This window comes from Colobus angolensis, unplaced genomic scaffold (genome assembly GCF_000951035.1).
Source record: "Colobus angolensis palliatus isolate OR3802 unplaced genomic scaffold, Cang.pa_1.0 Scaffold13, whole genome shotgun sequence".
NCBI lineage: Eukaryota > Metazoa > Chordata > Mammalia > Primates > Cercopithecidae > Colobus > Colobus angolensis.
Genome location: NW_012114252.1, coordinates 14,667,688 through 14,675,027, shown reverse-complemented (window position 1 = coordinate 14,675,027; position 7,340 = coordinate 14,667,688).

Sequence of the window (7,340 nt, the reverse complement as noted above, 5' to 3'; positions counted from 1 at the left end):
CCCTTCCTCATACTGAGAAAATAGAAGTTAGACACTGTCTCAAAAAAAAAAAAAAAAAAAAAAAGGTTGAATAACAAAACTTACTCCTCACTTCAGGAGCAATGATTCAAATTAAATTTTATTAAATCATAATTAATTAAAATGTAGTATTCTCAGAAAGGCAGATTACACCTCAATTTCTTTACACAAGACCCCAAAGATGTATTCTGGGAAGCTGACAGATACACTGTATTTTTTGTTTAATTTCCCATTTTTACTTAATTAAAAATCAAACCAGTACTGACATTATAAAAAATAATACACATGATCAGATAACTGGGGTGCTCTCTCCTTGGGACAGCAGGGATAGGAGACAATAAGAGGAGTGAATGTCTCCCTCTCCATGAGGAAGCTTTCCACTGACGGTAGTCCCCCTTCTTGCTGCGGTGGACCCACTTTTTGCTCCTCCAACCTGTGAACGCACAGCCTGGTAGCCCTCTGGAGCTGTGCTGCCCACCCCCATCTCCTTCTTTACACTCTGCGCCTCCTATTCCAGATCTGTGTCATCCTTCAACAGGTTTTCCTTCTCATTTCCCTTCAAGCTATTTGTTGCAATCTTTTTCGCATGGAAGGGTCCTTCCACCTTTCCCTTGGCTGTTATGTTTCTTCTTTTAATATTTTTAATGGAATCCCAAGAAGGAAAGGATCTAGCACACAAGTGCTGAGTTAACCACTGACATGGTTTGGCTCTGCGTCCCACCCAAATCCCATGTTGAATTGTAATCCCTAATGTTGCGGGAGGGACCTGGTGGGAGGTGATTGGATCGTGGAGGTTTCTGATGTTGTCCTTGTACTACGTATTTTCCAACAAGGGGATCAAGCTTGTAGCTCTGTTGAAGAAACTGACTCTATTATATACCACCAAAATATTTTAAAAATACAAAAACAATCTATCATAATTTTTGAAGACTCAGTTCCTCATTCTGATACGAGTGCTTTTCTTTTGAACATTCATCACTAACTGAAAAGATAAAGTATAAATATTAATTATCACTCATTAGAATTTCAGGTCCGTCAGAGCAGGGTCTCATCTGACGTGCCCATCACTGTTTCTAACTGCCCCAAACAGTGAATGGCACAAGACAGATACTTGATACATAATAATCGAATATGCCTGATAAAAATTTATAAGTGGAGATTAAGGAAGCCTCTGAAGTCACAAGAAGAAATCAGGTTAGAAAGTCAATGATCTTCCCCACAGTTCTTGCTATGTTGAGACTAAGCCATATAATGTTCATTTCTTCCTAAACATCCTGCGAGAATAAGTGTGAGGTGAGGCTGGCAAAGACAGATGACCCCAAAGCATTTCAGAGTCACACTTGCTTTGGAGAGCAGAGCTTCAACTCAGAGCTCAGAGCTGCAGGCTCAGAGGTCATCAGAATCTCCCCTCCTAGCCACTCCCTAGAATGAACCCACTGCCCATCGCAGCTTCAGCCCCTGCCCAGCACTCAAAAGTAGCACTGCCCATAACACCGGCAGACAATGGAATTGCAGGAAGAGATAATATTTGTTCCAGGGATGTTGGCATAAACACCCTGAAAAGCAAAAAGAAAAAGTAAGTTTCTTAAGAGCCAGGTCATAGATGAAGCTGTCTCTTCACACTGAATGCACCACCATGTTTTTCTTATAACTTGAGTGTGCCTTTCTTCCTTATAGACTCAACTTTTCTAATGCATCTGGCTTCCTGGGAATGGTTAATATTTTATACCCATTCGTATTTCTGTGTACATGGAAATCAGAAAAGGTCTAGAAATGCAGGTATAAAGCAGGGAGACAATACAATGGGAAAATGACCAGAGCCTTTGTGTTCTTGGCTGGTGCTTTGCCTCCCTTTCCGCTTAAATGTATAGTGCGTGGGCATAAAACGTATGCAAATCAGCAGAGGACTGACACGTTCCTATTGACGTACAGGAAGGCTCCCCTTCTCCACCCTCTGACCCTCAGAACACCACTGAGGATGTCTGTCCCAGGCTTTCTGGGAGCAAATTGAGGCTAAATGTGAGTCTCTGTGGAGATGAGATGGTCATAATTTTTCTCACGTTGTGTATGATTGCATATCATTTGTTCTACTCCAAATTACATATAATGGAAAACCTTTTATCTGTACAGTCCTCTGTAGGGTGCTCAGAGGAAAAATGCAGACAAGACAGATGATAAATGCATAGATAATCAAATAGGGAGAATCTGCTTCTCATTCTTTCACTCATAGAAAGGTGTGACAGAGCTGTGTGAATCCACCAATTTTCACATTCGTTACATTCACTTGAAAACTTAGCTTTTATAGTAATTTGAAAACTTAATCCAAGGCATAGTATTTCCATCAGCAAACAAATTAAATAAAAATATAGCTCTGAGCTTTCATGAACTCTCACTAACGTTGCTTACAGTACACACAAAATAAGCTTCTGAATATTAGTCTCAATCAATTATTTAAAACAGAATTATATTTCAAATGCAATCGAATCAAGCTACGAAAGGGCTTTAAGTGTCAGTTTTAAAATGAATAATCTATCTCTGGTTTATCAATATTTTAATCAGTCTTGCATAAACATCTTGTTAAATGTATTACTTTCTGAGTTCTCTGTCTCTTTCTGTATTTATATCTCTATAAAATTCTCTCTTATTTTACCTCCTTTATGACGGTGAATAGGGAATGGGTCTTCTTCCTTGATACACACTTTCTCTAATCGAATGAAATGGAGATTTATACACCCATTTTCTCTGATATTTAATAATAAATCTCTACATGGGGTTATAGGGAGAAAGCCAAGGCATGATGTCCTACACAGTTCCCTGATTCCTCTTCATACTGACTTGGTCTCTCAAAGACGCTTCACTGGGAATAACATGTCCCTTTTGGTGAATCACAGAATTGTATAGTGTTGGTGCAGAAAGAGAACATGGGGAAGTGCACTAGGCAATGAGTTGCTTAGGTAGCAATCTAGAAGCAATCTTTGGGTGTTTCATTGCCCTATCTGCCAATATAACGTATCCTAATAGTTAAAAAATACAACCCCAACATTTCTCTTGAACTATCAACTGTTGGTCTCCTCTGTTTACCCTATTTGCAAAGATAATATTTCAATGACTCCATTGAAGTTTTTAATGGGTTTTCTGGTTCCTCCTTTGTCCCCCTAGAATTCAGCATTTATTTACAATAATAGTCATTATTTTAAAATCTAAGTCAAACCATGGAATCAACCCCTGCCTATCCCTGTTGTAAAAGTAAAATGGACTATTATGAGACAATTTGTAAAAATCTTATCATACGAGTATATTTGTACCTTATTCTCAGAAGAAACCAATTTCACTGAAGCTTCAGGCAAAACACTTCATATGACCTTTTGAACTCTTCAATGCTATCCAAAAAATTTTCATCATCCATATTAAAAACAAGAAAGTATTTAGCTTTCTATTACTATAAAACTGTTAAAGAGCAGGGGTTCAATTCTACTGACAACATAATGTGGATTTTGCAGATGCTATGTGTGTTCAAATATTTGCAATAGTATTACGGTCACAATAAAAGAAAAGCAAACCAACGTTATCGACATAATCAAATCTGCTTTTTAAGAAAGAAAGATAAGTTCTTTCACAAGAACACACTGTAATCACTGGACTTGTGAAGTATGGAAATCTTGTGAGTTGAGGACTTTTGAATGGTTTGTTTCATTAAATACTTCAGGAAATACAGCTTTTATACTGGAAGTTTATGCTGGTAATTCAATCCTCTCACTTTGTGTTTGTGAAAAGTCTTGATCACACACTATTTTAATAATACATTAAATGAATACATCTAAAATTGTATACCTCTTACAGCATCAAGTACCATGTAATGCAGAGGTAATGCCTCAAAATCTATCGATTAGATGATGGTGTTTCTTTTTGTGAATACAGCAAGCTTTCTAAAATTAATATTTTCATGTCTTTTTTATCTTAATTTTATTTATTTTGTATGATCTTTCTGATTCTTCTATCACCCACATTGGTAGGAATACAAAACATCCTGTTACATGTTGTAATTAAACCTCATAGGTATCTTTTTTTTCATTGCAAGTTGCTTTTTGCCCTAAACAGTTTTGTGTACCATTTGCCCTATATTGTAAAAGCATCTTAATAGAATATCATTGTTTTTGTCTGGGCTCAAAAAGGATTTCCCTGTTCCTGAACCAGTTTTCATGTTTATTTCTTGGTTTAGGATTACAGAGGAATGCACAGTGGAATCACTGAACAGGGATAAAACAGGTCTTGAGTTTTGATTTTTTGTAGTTAGCTGTTGTTGATTTTTTTTTTTTTTATTCTCTCATAATCATGACCATGGGCAGAAAGTAAGCATCCTTGCAGCTTCCTTATGCTGATTATAGAGCTTTTTCAGGTACTAAAACCCCTCCAGATTTTAGACTTTGTAAAAGGATCTTTGTTTCAGATCCCTACTTTGGACAGTGTGAGACCGCATTTCCCAGATTAGGATACACATTGGTCAATGGCGGCATCAATTCTATTTACCAATCTGACTATGAGGTCCGTATTTGTTTTTGAATATAGGTTTAATTTTGCTATTGATTTATAGTTTTTAAAATTTAATCAACTGTATTTTTTAGAGAAGTTTTACAGTGATAGAAAAATTCAGTGGAAAATGACGTGACTGTAAGTTCCTAACCTCAAACGCACACAGCCTTCCCCACTGTTGACCTCCTGCACCACAATGGTGCATTTGTTACCATCAATGAATCCACATCGGTACATCACCACCCAAAGTCCATAGTTTACATTAGAGTTCAATCTTGGTGCTGTACTTTCTATGGAATTTGCCAAATATATAATGACACACATCACCACTGTAGTATCTACAGAATAGTTTCACTGTCCCAAAGATCATCTTAAACACATTTTTTATCCATTATTTCTGTAGTTTTTTAGTTAGGCGAAAGAAAAAGTAGTCAATGCTAACTTAGATGAGAATCAATAGAGATGTCTTTCTCCAGGATTTATAATATATTTCATTATTATTAATAAAAACATATTTTCCAAGTTTTTAGTGGAAATATGACATAAAAGATAAAAAAAAAAATCCTGTAAGCTTCAAGGTTTTAAAGTTTCAACGATGATATGGTTAATGAAAATGTTTTTCATGATTATGAACATTCTTCAGTATCACACAACTTTTCCTGAAGAACTGGTTGTATACATTAAATCTGTTTGGCATGGTCACACTATGGTGTATATCATTGCAATCCAAACTTTTATACTCTGCACCTTAGCACCGATGCAGTAATACAGAATCAGACACTCAGCACTATTGCATGTTTCATAGTTTTATAATTGCCATGTGAATTATATAATGTTAAATAATATTTAAGATATTTCCATAAAATTCCTTATTGCTTTCTTATTTTGAAGATTAAGCACTAGTAAAAAATGTCAACAGTAAAAATGTAAATAATATACATATATGTAATTCACCATTTGGATATTAAAACAATACATCATTTAAATCCACATCTATAAAATGTTAAAAAACAGATCTTATCTCTATATGGGCACAATAATGCTATATATTGGTAGCTTTTAATCCACATTTTAAAATAAAAGTAGAACTATTGCAAATAATTGTTTTTAAAGTTATATTGTCTTTGGATGTAATTGATTTGGCATTAACTTGTAAAAAAAAAAAAGGTGAATATGCCTTCTAAGCTAATGAAACGGTATTTCCACTATTATGTCACTAAATGCTCTAGGCCTTATCCTGAACTTTTCAACTCACATGTGCATCTTGACTAAGACTCTAGAGAGAGAGAGTCTGTATAAACAGATAGACAGATAGCTGTACGTATATATACACATATGTATACACACACACATACTATCTTGATAGTATTTAGATAATATATAGACAGAGAGCTTTGTATATGTATATACAGTGTATATACAGCTCTTTGTCTCTATATACACACATATAGATAGCTGTATATATATATAGGTCTATATATATATATACACACACATAAGTATACTCTCTCTATATATATATACACACATATATAGCTTCTGAGATATCTGCTCTGCCTATATAATCTGTAGCAGAAAAAAATTCTCAGAAAGCCAATTGCTTAGCAATATTGAAAATGTTTGTACATTTAAGTAATATCTTATTAAAATTTTCATTGAAAAAACAGTTGTCCTGCAAAATGTTCTCTTTAAAATAAATACAAAAATAGACTTTATTTTTCCTCAATTTTTGAGAAATTAACAGGCTAATTGTAATTTGGGAAATACCCAAAGAAAGCAGGTTGATAGATTGTTAACAAAAGATCTAAAATTATTAACAAATATGCCCTGATAGATGATGTGAATAATTTGTTAGTTAAATATGTGTGTTCTCCAGTGTTTGTCATTTGACATGTTTTATATTGCTCTTGACATTAAAAATTTTGCTGTTAACATGATCAACATTAAGCAAATATTTCTGAGTGGAAACAACTTTCTAGGTATAACTACCGTCTGTGGAATTTCACTGCCACAATAGTTACTATATGTTTGTGTATGTAAGACCTCTTTTATAAACCTGAAAACTATTAGGTTTCTAATGGGTACTGAAAAAATTAACTGTTGAAACATTCTGAGGTTGAACACCACAAAGTGCAAAATTTCTCTTAGTTTATTGGGTGGTTTGGTGCCAAACCCCAGGACCTGTTTCAGCCACATTAAGTTCATCTGTGAGAGTACAGAGTATGGAGTATGAAGTAGTGACGATTTAACAAGGATTGTGAGTACCAAAGGAACTCGACAAAGTGGGCAGGGCAAAGGTTAATGCAACTGAATTGTTGTGATCACTGACGCATCAACTAAAGCTGAGTAGACGACAAAAGTTAGAATGAGGAGAATCGAAAAATGGAAGATCCTAGTAGTGTGAGGTCCATGAAGAGTAATAATTGCGAGAGAGCTCTCAGGGAGCAGAGTACTTACAATTAAGATTATGAAGGGTTTGCCACTATTAGTAATAGCAAGATCTAGGGTACAACATTTACGTGTGTGTGCGTGTGTGTGTTTAAAGATTTATGAAGTCTTGTGTTCTACTATTCTCATGTAGAAACATTGTTTGCTTTAGTAAAATTAAATTTTTTACTTTATTACTCAATGATCACACACTCCTTCCAACCATCACTTGGTTCTCCTTGTTTCTAAATTGTAGAATTCTGCTAGAGTTTTTCATCTCCGACATGAGCAATTTATTTGTGCCACTGGGTATAAGCCATCTCTCATTCCTCATCATTTATGTTACCTAATATTAATACAAAATG